The sequence below is a fragment of the Oryzias latipes genome, chromosome 2, assembly GCF_053564925.1.
Source record: "Oryzias latipes strain Hd-rR chromosome 2, Olatipes_Hd-rR_3.1".
Taxonomy (NCBI): Eukaryota; Metazoa; Chordata; class Actinopteri; order Beloniformes; family Adrianichthyidae; genus Oryzias; species Oryzias latipes.
Genome location: NC_136238.1, coordinates 699,418 through 714,236, shown reverse-complemented (window position 1 = coordinate 714,236; position 14,819 = coordinate 699,418).

Below are 14,819 nucleotides of genomic sequence, written 5' to 3'. Positions count from 1 at the left end.
CCGATCCACCGCACCTGCTCCTCATCAGGAGGGACTTATAAAAGTCCTGAGGAGGAAAGCCAAAGGCAGTCGCACACCGACAGCAGGCGCATGCACGCGGGGCGCGAGTGGGACGCCGGGACCGCCAGACGTCGGGACCGCCAGACGTCGGGAAGACTCGCTGTGATCGGGACACACACTCTGAGAGCGCTGGGCGCTGGGACCATCAGTCTGCAGAGCGATCGACACGCAAGGGCAGGGCAGGGACCCTGCCTGTGTGTAAGTAGCCGAACGGGCTTCAGCAGACTGGTGGAAATAGGTGGGAGGGCTAGTGGCAGCCTGCATCAGGAATTGCTTTTCGTGCTGCCGCTTGCCTGTTTCCACAGATTCCAGCGTGTCCAGGAGAGCCAGCTGGAGGTGACGCGGAGGAGTGCCGGTCACAAACCCCAGAGGCGGAACGGAGCCCGCCCCCCAGGTCTTTGTGTGTATGACTGGAGGGATCCTCGGAACAGCGTCGGGGGAAGAGAGACGTCTCCTGGTTTGGGATCAGTGATTCCCCCCTTTGAGCTGCATTTTTAAACCAGTTTTAACTGTTCTTTGGACTTTTAGGTCTCTTTTATCCATTTTCAACTGTTCCTGGGATTTTTATCGTGTTTTACTGTTTTAATCCGTGCCTAGAATTTTTAGACGCATTTTATGCTTGTTTTAAGTGTCTTTTAACTGGAACTTTTTGGCCATTCATATGTTTTTTCCATCGGAATAAATTGTCATTGTGGCCAAGAATTTGGGTCCTCTTTGGTGGTGTGCGTGCGCTCTCCCCAGATCATTCCTCTAGCCCTTCAATACCCTCATTCAATTTTTTGTTGTTTACCCCATCTTTCAACCCTCCAGGCCTTACAATATGATCCAGCCCCGAACAACCTGAAGCTGGGGGGTCAGCGTCCGTGTCCGCCTCATCCCCATCTTCCTCGCTGTCGTATTCATTATCGAACTCCTCCTCCTCGTGAAGAACCTCCCCGCCGCGGTTCTCCTCTCTATCGGAGCTTTCCTCCTCCTGGGAGCTGTCCAGTGCTGAAATTCGGGAAGGTGGCGCCCGTGCTGCCGGTCTGGGAGCAGAGGGTGAAGTTATCCCCACAATCTGAGGGAGAAATTCCTCACGCGCCACGAAGGGGTTGCGGCGGGTCGCCGTTCGCGGTCCACGCTGCTTCTCGGCAGCGGCTGCTGGAACTGCATCTGGAGGCCAAGCTGGTCTCATGTCCGTCATAGTTCCAACTGATCGGTTTGTGGCCTCGTAACATTCAGCTTGAATGCTCATGGAGACCCGCTCAGGTTGACGGGTCCTCTTTTTTCTTCCTCCTGATGTGCGCGGCCCCCGGCGGCTATCAGACCCTGCCGGGGGGTGGTGTCGTAGCCGCTGGACTTCGCCGCTCCGAGTCTGATCTGCAGGTGATGATCAGGGCCTCTGCCTGATCGAGAACATCCTGCGTGATCCGAGGTAGATTTCTGCAAGCCCATCGTGTCGCCACGATGAAGGCTTCCCTCCAATCTCGGGTTAAATCACCGGGGAGATCCTGTAAAAGTTTCTCCAGCCTCTTTTGGTAGTGATCCTGGAGGATCTGCAGTGTGTTCTGTCCCCAGTTTTTTGCGTTGCCCTCAATGAGGTCTAACACATCATCCGTGGGATCAGCGGGTTTAATCAGTGAGGTTAATGAGTCCACTATGCGAGCAATCATCAGAGGTTCTGGTCTGTCCGGCGTGATGGTCACGTTTTGTAAGTGATGCACCATCTTAATTACAGCATGTAATTTGCGGATAAGCTGTCCAAGTCTTTCATCTGCAGGTCGCCGGAGGTCCTGCCTAACATCTGCTGGGGGTCCAAATCTTGTCGCTCGTCTGGTAGGTGAGCCCCGGACCGCTGCTGCATAAGAGCGGGGCTGTGGAAAATAAGGCCGGGACCCGTCGTACATAGGAGGCGCAGGCCAGTTAGGATTTGAAGGTGAAGCCCTACTCCAGCCAAAATTTGGGAACCTTGGCGCCCTCTTCCAGCCGGAGACGGGAAATGCACGGTCCATCCTATGGTCCGGTCGGCCCCGGTAATTAAAGCTGAGCGCACGGGGATTTCTGTAGTGTCTCCTCCCGTAGCGCACCGTGGTCCAAGCACCTCCATCCTCCTCTCCGTCGTAGAAGTGCATGGCAGGTGTTACGGTTTTTCCACCAGGCAAGAATGTAATCAAAAATAGAAAAACTTGCAAACTTTGAAAAAAGAAAAAAAGAAAAAAGCGGGACAACCACTTAAATGAGTGTTTTTATTCACAAAAATGTAAAAAAATAAATAAATAAACAATACAAAATTAGAATAAAGTGTGCTCGCTACGCGTTTCGGCAAATTCTGCCTTCATCAGGCTCTATGCACACCACAACAGCTACAACTTGGCTGGACAGGCGTAAAAGTGAAGTGAGAGACAAAAGGTGGCTGTTTTATTCACACTGTCTTACCAAGGAGCACGCGTCGGCCTCATGGGCCCTGCGTGTCCTGAGCCATGGGCCCTGTGCGTTCTAAGCCCCTCCCCTGCATGCATACTGCTTCTTCTTCTTTCTCTTTCGGCTTTTCCCATCAGGGGTCGCCACAGCGAATCATCCTTTTCCACCTCACTCTATCATGGACATCTTCTACCCTAACATTAGCCAACTTCATGTCCTCTGTTAAGACATCCATGTATCTCCTCTTTGGCCGTCCTCTTGCCCTCCTGCCAGGCAGCTCCATCTCCAACATCCTTCTACCAATATATCCACTATCCCTCCTCTGAACATGTCCAAACCATCTCAGTCTGGCTTCTCTGACTTTGTCGCTGACACAGGCAACATGAGCCGTCCCTCTGATGTACTCGTTCCTTATCCTGTCTAACCTGGTCACTCCTAAGGAGAACCTCAACATCTTCATCTCCGCTACCTCCATCTCAGCCTCTTGTCTCTGTCTCACTGTAAGTAAGTAAGTAAGTAAGTAAATTTTATTTGTATAGCACCTTTCGCAGACAAAGGTCACAAGGTGCTTCACAGGTTAAAATATGTATACATACACATATAAAAACATAAAAACATAAAATATAAAAGCATAAACTATGTAAAAACAATCATCTCAAGCCCAATAAAAGTAGTTTCAGTTAAAATGCTTTGCAAAAATAAAAAGTTTTTAGTTGACTTTTAAAAGAATTCACAGAGTCCAGGGAACGTAGCGACAATGGAAGTTCATTCCAGAGTTTGGGAGCAACAGCCTGGAAGGATCTTTCTCCTCTAGTTCGGAACCGTGTGCGAGGGACCATCAACAGGTTCTGATCCGCAGACCTCAGTGCACGAGATGGTCTGTAAGGGGCGATCAGATCACAAACATATGGAGGAGCTTGGGAATGAAGGGCCCTAAAAGTCAAAACTAGAATTTTGTATTGGTAGCGGTAAGCAACCGGGAGCCAATGAAGAGCTTTGAGGATCGGGGAGATGTGATCTCTTCTCTTGGTGCGAGTCAAGATCCTCGCAGCAGAGTTCTGGATCAGCTGCAGGCGAGACAGCTCCTTCTTATTCAGACAGGAAAACAGACTGTTACAGTAGTCTAGCCGTGTAGAAACAAAGGCATGAATAAGAAGTTCTAGATCTTCATATGACACCATCTTCCGTAGCTTAGAAATGTTCCTCAACTGGAAGAAACAGTTCCTGATCAACTGCTTGGAGTGCTGCTCCAGCGACATATCTTTGTCAAAAATGACACCCAAATTTCTAAGGCTGGGTTTGACATCCTGGCCAAGAGAACCCAAGTGCTGCTTAATCCCTGGTATAGCATCATCAGGGGCAACAACTAAGGTTTCTGTTTTCTCTGAGTTTAGTTGCAGAGAGTTTTTACAGAGCCATTGTTTTATCTGCATCAAGCAGTTCATCAGAGAATCCAGCTTGTGTGTCTCGGAGGGCTTAAAAGAGCAATATAGCTGGATATCATCAGCAAAGAGATGGTAGGAAACATCACTGAAATCCTGAATGATCTTTCCAAGAGGGATCATGTATAGGAGAAACAGAACAGGGCCTAGAACAGAGCCCTGGGGAACCCCACACAGTAAGTCTACTGACTGAGACATTTTGTGGTTGGCCATGACACTGAAATTCCGACCGGATAAGTAAGAGGAAAACCAGTGGAGAACTGACCCTGACAAACCAATCAGGTCCCTCAATCTGTCCAATAAGATCTGGTGGTCAACCGTGTCAAAGGCTGATGAAAGATCTAGTAAGACAAGGACCGTGTGTCTGCCAGAATCAGCAGACATCAAAATATCACTGGACACCTTCAGCAGGGCTGTCTCTGTGGAGTGATGTTTACGAAAACCTGACTGAAAAGTGTCATAGATGCTCCTTTTATCCAAGAACTCTGACAATTGTTCAGCAACCACCTTTTCCAGAATCTTTGAGATAAATGGAAGCTTTGAGATGGGTCTATAATTCTGGAAGACTGATGGGTCCAGATTAGACTTTTTCAGCAGAGGCTCCACTATGGCATGTTTGAATGCGTTTGGAAAAACACCAGTGGAAAGTGAAAGGTTGATCATTTCAGTGACACTTTGGCCGATGGTCTCAAACACCTTTAAGAAGAGTTTGGAAGGAATGACATCAGATGGACAAGTAGAAGGTTTCAACTTGGTCAACAGAGCAGATATGTCCTCCAGAGTGACAGGCCTAAAAGTAGACCATTTGTGGGAAACAGGCTCCACCACAACACCATCATCACAACAAGGAGGTGGGAGCTGCTCTTTGATCTTCTTAGTCTTATTTGCAAAGAACTTGAGAAATTCATTGGAGTCGGCTTTGCAGAACACAGGGGGTACTGGGGCTGCAGGACCAACAATAGAATTTATCGTGTCAAACAAAACTTTTGGGCTCTTCTTATTTGAGGATATTAGCTGGCGAAAGTAGTCAGATCTGGCATCTTTCACCATCTCGTTGTATGAGGACACGAGATCCCTTTGATGCAGTCTGTGGACCATGAGATTGGTGGATTTTAAAAGACGCTCAGTTTGACGACACTGTCTCTTTAAATTTTGGATGGCTTCATTTATCCAGGGACACACTTTTTTCTTTGATAAATTGGATTTGACAGGAGCCACCTGATCCAGGATTGTGACACAGTGATCACTAAAACGATCAATCAGATTGTTAACATCAGAACATTCCTTAAATAAGTGGGGGTCAAACAGCGCTGAAAAACGTCCATCAGTGTTGGCGGTGATGATGCGCCTTTGAGACAGTATGCATGAGGAAACGGGTTCAGGAGTGACGTTTAGCTCAAAGAAGACACCACTATGATCACTCATATGTACATCCTCCACATAAAGATTAGTAATGCTCAGGCCAAGAGAAAAAACTAAGTCCAAAGTGTTGCCCTTTTGATGGGTGGGGTCAGAGACATGTTGCTCAAAATTAAAGGTTTCAGTCAAAAATAAAAATTCCATTGCTGGACAGGATGAACAATCATTTATATGAAGGTTAAAATCCCCTAGTATTAAAACCCTTTCCAGTTTTATGATGGAAGACAGAAAGTCACTAAAATCATGTAAAAAGGGAGCAGCAGGACCCGGGGGGCGGTAGACTAAAACACAATAAAATGGATCTGACGTATCAACTTTGAATGACAGAGATTCAAAAGATGAGAACGTTTGGGTGTTCATGTCTTTGCATGTGTAGTTGTCCTTATACACAACTGCCACACCCCCACCACGGCGAGAGGGGCGGGGCTTCCCGATGACTGAACAGCCCTCCAAACAGAGTTCGTTTAAATGAATAAACTCTTCCTCTTTTTGCCAAGTCTCAGTCAGAAACATAAAATCAAGGTTTTGTCTTGAAAAGAGATCAGTCAATGAGAAGGATTTGTTGGCAATAGAGCGAGTGTTCAGCAAGCCAAGTTGTATTGTTGGTGGTGACGTCACTATCGAAGCGGCAGCGGGGTGCACCGGGATTGGTAGCAGACAAGTCCAGCGGTCACGTGACTTCCAGTCGGATGTCCGCTGCGGTGGAAGCTGAGTATATACCGGTGAAAACACGGAAGTGAGGGACGGTACAGTAATCCGGTGGTGAGAATGCCAGCATTGTTGGGGCTCCAGGACAGTAGCCGACGTAATCCGAGCAGGCGATGTCGGCGGCGAGGCTGTGCCGCTGCAGGCCTCCTGAAGAGGAATCGGACGCAGGCATCTTGCGCGTTTCCCATAACGCAGATCCGGGCCGGTGAATTCCAAGTGTAAGGCTCGTCTGCACTTTACCTGGAGTCCAGCCCTAAGACCTCTTTTCCTCTGCTTTCTCCTTTTCCTTGGAGGTCGAGGCAGATATAGTACATCTGACAGGCCAGCCGCACAAATAAATGGTGGAGGAAATGTTTGCTTGTAGCTGTCCCATGTTTCAAAGACAGACTCCATTTGCTCTTTGATTTGAAGGAGAAAGTCCCGGCCATAGGTCCGCAAAGCAGCAACATATCCGTTTGTTAATCGGGCTGACATGATCACATACATAGTAAAAACAATCACTATCACTCTACATAACATGAGACGAGCAGAGGCATTGCCGAACACAGGCGCCATCTTCTCCCCCTAGTGGTGAGATCTAGCTACCGTCTCTAACCCATAGAGCAGAGCTGGTCTCACCACTGTCTTGTACACCTTTCCTTTGAGTCTTGCTGGCACTCTTCTGTCACACAACACTCCTGACACTTTCCTCCAACCGCTCCAACCTGCCTGCACTCGCCTCTTCACCTCTTTTCCACAATCCCCATCACACTGAACTGTTGACCCCAAGTACTTAAACTCCTGCACCTTCTTCACCTCAGTCCCCTGTAACCTAACGCTTCTACCTTGATCCCTCTCGTTCAGACACATGTATTCTGTCTTACTACGACTGACCTTCATACCTCTTCTTTCCAGAGCAAACCTCCACCTCTCTAGCTGTTCCTCCACCTGCTCTCTACTCTCACTGCAAATTACAATGTCATCCGCAAACATCATTGTCCAGGGAGATTCCTGTCTTACCTCGTCTGTCAGCCTGTCCATCAGCATAGCAAACAAAAAAGGACTCAAAGCTGATCCTTGGTGTAGTCCCACCTCCACCTTGAACTCCTCTGTCTGACCTACAGCACATCTCACCACCGTCATACTTCTCTCATACATGTCCTGAACTACTCTGACATACTTTTCTGCCACTCCAGACGACCTCATACAGTACCACAGCTCCTCCCTCGGCACCCTGTCATACGCCTTCTCTAAATCTACGAACACACAATGCAGCTCCTTCTGACCTTCTCTGTACTTTTCCATCAACATTCTCAAAGCAAAAATGGCATCAGTGGTGCTCTTACGGGGCATGAAACCATACTGCTGCTCACAAATCTCCACCTTCTTCCTAAGCCTGGCTTCCACTACTCTTTCCCACAGCTTCATTGTGTGGCTCATCAACTTTATTCCTCTATAGTTGCTGCAGTTCTGCGTGTCACCCTTGTTCTTAAAGATTGGGACCAGAACGCTTCTCCTCCATTCCTCAGGCATCTTCTCACTCTCTAAAATCCTATTGAACAACCTTGTTAGAAATTCCACTGCTGTCTCTCCTAGGCACTTCCATACCTCCACAGGTACGTCATCAGGACCAACGGCCTTTCCGCTCTTCATCCTTTTCAGAGCCTTCCTAACCTCATCCTTTCCAATCTCTGCTACTTCCTGCTCCACAACAACCACATCTTCCTCCCTTCTTTCCCTGTCATTTTCCTCGTTCATCAGCTCCTCAAAATACTCCTTCCATCTTTTCTGTACACTCTCTTGGGTTGTTAGCACCTTTCCATCTCTGTCCTTAATCACCCTTATCTGTTGCACGTCCTTCCCATCTCTGTCTCTCTGTCTGGCTAGCCTGTACAAGTCCTTCTCTCCTTCCTTTGTGTCTAACCTGTCATATAGCTCATCGTAAGCTTTCTGTTTGGCCTTTGCCACCTCTCTCTTCACTTTACGCTGCGCTTCCTTGTACTCCTGTCTACCTTCCTCAGTCCTTTCTACATCCCACTTCCTTTTAGCCAACCTCTTCCTCTGGACGCATTCCTGTACTTCCTCATTCCACCACCAAGTCTCTTTACCGTCTTTCCTCTTTCCAGATGACACACCTAGCACCTTCCTACCTGTTTCCCTGATAATCTCTGCTGTAGTTTCCCAGTCCTCTGGAAGCTCATCCTGACCACCCAGGACCTGCCTCAACTTCTGCCTAAATTCCTCACAAGTTTCTTCATTCTGTAGCTTCCACCACTTGGTCTTCTTTTCTGTTTTCCCTCTCTTCTTCTTCCTGACCTCCAGAGTCATCTTACACACCACCATGCGGTGCTGTCTGGCTACACTCTCTCCTACCACCACTTTGCAGCCATTAACCTCTCTCAAATGACCTCGTCTACATAGGATGTAGTCCACCTGAGTACTCCTACCTCCACTTCTGTATGTCACTCTATGTTCCTCTCTCTTCTGGAAGTAAGTGTTGACTACAGCCATTTCCATCCTCTTCGCAAAGTCCACCACCATCTGTCCCTCCAGATTCCTTTCCTTCACACCAAACCTGCCCATCACCTCCTCCCTGCATGCATACTGCTAACCAGGCAAAAAGACACGTGAAACAAAACCTTTTCCTTCCAACCATGTTATTGCTTTATGTTTAAGATTATTTAAATTTCTAATAACTGATTAAGGGTTGGGATTAGGGTTCAGATTAAACTAAAGGTTAGGGTTAGAAACAGGACCAGGGGTAGGGTTAAAGTAATAATAATAATCATCATAAAACAGTAATAAGAACCATAAGAACAATAGCCATAATAACAGTAACAATGATAACAAAATCTCTCACACTGTTCACCATAAAGAAAAACCCTGGGTCATGAGAAAATGCTCCACCAGTGGGCTATGCACCTATCCATTATGAGCAATATTATATTTATGTTGTCACTTTCTTGTGCTAACAAAAGTTTCGGTTTGTCCCACCAAATGTTAATCCCGCAAAGAACAGGAAACATGATCAATACAGTCTTGTGTTTTGGGTCTGTATTTTTTTTAAAAAGTTATCTATGGAAATAAAAGTTAAACCGTTTTTGAGGAGGTCACCTTGTTGTTCTGTCAGGGCATCACTTTTCAGTCAAAACCATGATATTGTGGGGCCATAAAGGGCTGTCCCCTTACACACTCTACCCTGAATGGACTTAGTGGGTATTCCACTTTAAAAAATACCTCCAATGTTCCAACATTGCTCTGGCCGTGTCCTCGGTCCAGTGAATTGCATCTTTTTCTGTTGCAAAATGCGAGTCCTCCAGCAGGGGGATGTGTCTCATATTTTTTTTTAACATGCTGATTTAGTAGTTTCATGTTGTTCTGCTCCATTGCAGATAAGTTACCAGAAAAAATAACCAAGGGAACCCAGATGACAGCAGATGGAACTCTGTGTTTAGCCATCTTCAGAGCCCGCTGGAGCTGTTTAACTGCAGTTTCTTTAATGTTCTGACCTTTGGCGTTAATGCCGGCTGCAATGACCACATTCTGAACCACCAAATCCCACGGAACGTGGGCTATCTCAAATAAAGCCTGCATGTGGCGAAAATTAGCACCTGGACACCTCTCAATCTGTAGATCTGGGATGGAATATTCAGGGATTCTGGATAAATTTGAGTCACCAACAATAAGACACCTTTTCTCCACTTCCAGAAACCAGTCAATCAATTCTCTGTTTGTTTCAGGGTGACGCTTTGCCTTGAAAACCTGCCGCTCTGGGGCAGGTAAGTCAACACGGGCTACTGGTGGCTCAGCACCGTCACCTGCTAGCTCCAGCCCTGTAATACAGCGTTCCTCCGCTGAAGCTGGAGATGCGCTGTCCTCCTGGCATTCTGTCACACCCGGGCTGTCCGAAATATTGTGATGATGTGGGGGGATTGCATGTTGTAGGGTGTTTTTCTTTTGCATGTTTGTGGTGCTACCTGTTTGTTGCATGCTTTCTATGGACACACCCCCCTTGTAACATAGCGCGCCGATCCACCGCACCTGCTGCTCATCAGGAGGGACTTATAAAAGTCCTGAGGAGGAAAGCCAAAGGCAGTCGCACACCGACAGCAGGCGCATGCACGCGGGGCGCGAGTGGGACGCCGGGACCGCCAGACGCCGGGACCGCCAGACGTCGGGACCGCCAGACGTCGGGAAGACTCGCTGTGATCGGGACACACACTCTGAGAGCGCTGGGCGCTGGGACCATCAGTCTGCAGAGCGATCGACACGCAAGGGCAGGGCAGGGACCCTGCCTGTGTGTAAGTAGCCGAACGGGCTTCAGCAGACTGGTGGAAATAGGTGGGAGGGCTAGTGGCAGCCTGCATCAGGAATTGCTTTTCGTGCTGCCGCTTGCCTGTTTCCACAGATTCCAGCGTGTCCAGGAGAGCCAGCTGGAGGTGACGCGGAGGAGTGCCGGTCACAAACCCCAGAGGCGGAACGGAGCCCGCCCCCCAGGTCTTTGTGTGTATGACTGGAGGGATCCTCGGAACAGCGTCGGGGGAAGAGAGACGTCTCCTGGTTTGGGATCAGTGATTCCCCCCTTTGAGCTGCATTTTTAAACCAGTTTTAACTGTTCTTTGGACTTTTAGGTCTCTTTTATCCTTTTTCAACTGTTCCTGGGATTTTTATCGTGTTTTACTGTTTTAATCCGTGCCTAGAATTTTTAGACGCATTTTATGCTTGTTTTAAGTGTCTTTTAACTGGAACTTTTTGGCCATTCATATGTTTTTTCCATCGGAATAAATTGTCATTGTGGCCAAGAATTTGGGTCCTCTTTGGTGGTGTGCGTGCGCTCTCCCCAGATCATTCCTCTAGCCCTTCAATACCCTCATTCAAATTTTTGTTGTTTACCCCATCTTTCAACCCTCCAGGCCTTACAATATGATCCAGCCCCGAACTACCTGAAGCTGGGGGGTCAGCGTCCGTGTCCGCCTCATCCCCATCTTCCTCGCTGTCGTATTCATTATCGAACTCCTCCTCCTCCTCCTCCTCCTCGTGAAGAACCTCCCCGCCGCGGTTCTCCTCTCTTTCGGAGCTTTCCTCCTCCTGGGAGCTGTCCAGTGCTGAAATTCGGGAAGGTGGCGCCCGTGCTGCCGGTCTGGGAGCAGAGGGTGAAGTTATCCCCACAATCTGAGGGAGAAATTCCTCACGCGCCACGAAGGGGTGGCGGCGGGTCGCCGTTCGCGGTCCACGCTGCTTCTCGGCAGCGGCTGCTGGAACTGCATCTGGAGGCCAAGCTGGTCTCATGTCCGTCATAGTTCCAACTGATCGGTTTGTGGCCTCGTAACATTCAGCTTGAATGCTCATGGAGACCCGCTCAGGTTGACGGGTCCTCTTTTTTCTTCCTCCTGATGTGCGCGGCCCCCGGCGGCTATCAGACCCTGCCGGGGGGTGGTGTCGTAGCCGCTGGACTTCGCCGCTCCGAGTCTGATCTGCAGGTGATGATCAGGGCCTCTGCCTGATCGAGAACATCCTGCGTGATCCGAGGTAGATTTCTGCAAGCCCATCGTGTCGCCACGATGAAGGCTTCCCTCCAATCTCGGGTTAAATCACCCGGGAGATCCTGTAAAAGTTTCTCCAGCCTCTTTTGGTAGTGATCCTGGAGGATCTGCAGTGTGTTCTGTCCCCAGTTTTTTGCGTTGCCCTCAATGAGGTCTAACACATCATCCGTGGGATCAGCGGGTTTAATCAGTGAGGTTAATGAGTCCACTATGCGAGCAATCATCAGAGGTTCTGGTCTGTCCGGCGTGATGGTCACGTTTTGTAAGTGATGCACCATCTTAACTACAGCATGTAGTTTGCGGATAAGCTGTCCAAGTCTTTCATCTGCAGGTCGCCGGAGGTCCTGCCTAACATCTGCTGGGGGTCCAAATCTTGTCGCTCGTCTGGTAGGTGAGCCCCGGACCGCTGCTGCATAAGAGCGGGGCTGTGGAAAATAAGGCCGGGACCCGTCGTACATAGGAGGCGCAGGCCAGTTAGGATTTGAAGGTGAAGCCCTACTCCAGCCAAAATTTGGGAACCTTGGCGCCCTCTTCCAGCCGGAGACGGGAAATGCACGGTCCATCCTATGGTCCGGTCGGCCCCGGTAATTAAAGCTGAGCGCACGGGGATTTCTGTAGTGTCTCCTCCCGTAGCGCACCGTGGTCCAAGCACCTCCATCCTCCTCTCCGTCGTAGAAGTGCATGGCAGGTGTTACGGTTTTTCCACCAGGCAAGAATGTAATCAAAAATAGAAAAACTTGCAAACTTTGAAAAAAGAAAAAAAGAAAAAAGCGGGACAACCACTTAAATGAGTGTTTTTATTCACAAAAATGTAAGAAAATAAATAAATAAACAATACAAAATTAGAATAAAGTGTGCTCGCTACGCGTTTCGGCAAATTCTGCCTTCATCAGGCTCTATGCACACCACAACAGCTACAACTTGGCTGGACAGGCGTAAAAGTGAAGTGAGAGACAAAAGGTGGCTGTTTTATTCACACTGTCTTACCAAGGAGCACGCGTCGGCCTCATGGGCCCTGCGTGTCCTGAGCCATGGGCCCTGTGCGTTCTAAGCCCCTCCCCTGCATGCATACTGCTAACCAGGCAAAAAGACACGTGAAACAAAACCTTTTCCTTCCAACCATGTTATTGCTTTATGTTTAAGATTATTTAAATTTCTAATAACTGATTAAGGGTTGGGATTAGGGTTCAGATTAAACTAAAGGTTAGGGTTAGAAACAGGACCAGGGGTAGGGTTAAAGTAATAATAATAATCATCATAAAACAGTAATAAGAACCATAAGAACAATAGCCATAATAACAGTAACAATGATAACAAAATCTCTCACACTGTTCACCATAAAGAAAAACCCTGGGTCATGAGAAAATGCTCCACCAGTGGGTTATGCACCTATCCATTATGAGCAATATTATATTTATGTTGTCAATTTCTTGTGCTAACAAAAGTTTCGGTTTGTCCCACCAAATGTTAATCCCACAAAGAACAGGAAACATGATTAATACAGTCTTGTGTTTTGGGTCTGTATTTTTTTTAAAAGTTATCTATGGAAATAAAAGTTAAAACCGTTTTTGAGGAGGTCACCTTGTTGTTCTGTCAGGGCATCACTTTTCAGTCAAAACCATGATATTGTGGGGCCATAAAGGGCTGTCCCCTTACACACTCTACCCTGAATGGACTTAGTGGGTGTTGTGTATTGAAGTAGTAATGTTGAACTCCATTACCCAGCATGCATGTGTTACCCGGAATGCATAGCGAATGGTCACGTGGGGAGTGCCCCGAGCGGAGAGCTAGGAAGCGGTTGATAGCCATGCACTGTGTAGTACGTTAAAGAGACTGTTAAATAAAAAGTCATAGAAACCCAACGACTGACTTGGCTTACTTTAAGATAAGCAAGACAACACATGGTGTCAGAAGTGAGCAGCAAGATTAAAGAGAAAAATTCTTGTGAGTGAAAACATGCCGAGGAGCAACAGGCTGACAGCGTGTGCTACATCGAGTGATGGCTACGAGCAGCAGTGACAGTGAAGCGGGAGCCGAGGGAGAAATTGAACAAACAGAAGAGGATTTTGTTCCTGATTTGGTGAATAACGCACAGCAGCAGAGGACTGTGGATGCCCAAATACCCCGACTCGCCATGGATAAGCTAAGTCCGCCCACTTCCATGCAATTGACAGGCAATCTTGCTGACAACTGGAAACGTTTCAAGCAAAGATTTAACATTTATTTGGCAGCAAGTGGAGCAGGGAACGGTGATGAAAAACTTAAGGCTAATATCCTATTGCATGTTATTGGAGAAGATGCTTTGGATATATTTAACAGCTTTCAGCTGGATGAAGCTAACCTGACTCTGGCAGAACTAATGACAAAATTTGAAGAGTATTTTGTACCCACTCAGAATGTGACCTTTGAAAGGTACAAGTTTTTCACCCATGATCAAAAGCAAGGAATACCTTTTGATCAATACTTAGCAGAGCTTCACACATTAAGCAAAACATGTGAATTCGGGACTGTGAGAGACTCACTGGTGAGAGACAGGATTGTCTGCGGTACAGCCGATAATGGACTAAGAGAAAGACTGCTTAGAGAAACTGGACTTACATTAGATAAGTGTGTTTCTATGTGTCGAGCAGCAGAGACCACAAGAGCACAAGCAAAAGAGCTTCGGAGAGATGAAACAACAGTGCATGCAATACAGAAAGAAAGAAAAGTAAAACATATCCTAAACAAGAGGAGAAACATGCAGGTTTTAAATGTGGCAAATGTGGAAACAGCCACAAGCCAAGATCATGCCCTGCATATGGAAAATCTTGCAACAACTGTGGGAAAAGCAACCATTATGCTAAATGTTGTAAAGCTCCCACAAGACAAAAAGTCCACACAGTTGATGAGGAAGAACAGGAAGACGAGTTCATTGTGGACATGGTGCATGTAGGCACAGCAGAAAAAGAAGAATGGATAGTGCCACTTGAAGTGAATGAAACAATAATTCCATTCAAGATTGACACGGGTGCACAAATAAATCTGTTATCGATAGAGGATTACAAAACACTGACAGTGAAGAGCAAAATTAATCCAATAAAAACGAAGGTGACTGGCTACACAGGCGAACGCGTTCCTGTAAAAGGAGGCTGCATTGCAACATTTAAACATAAAAACCAGAAGATACGAGCACAACTACTCGTCGTGGATAAGAAGGTGCAACCGATTTTAGGGCTAAGCACGTCTGTAAAGCTGAACCTAGTCAAAAGAGTGTTTGTCGTGACATCAC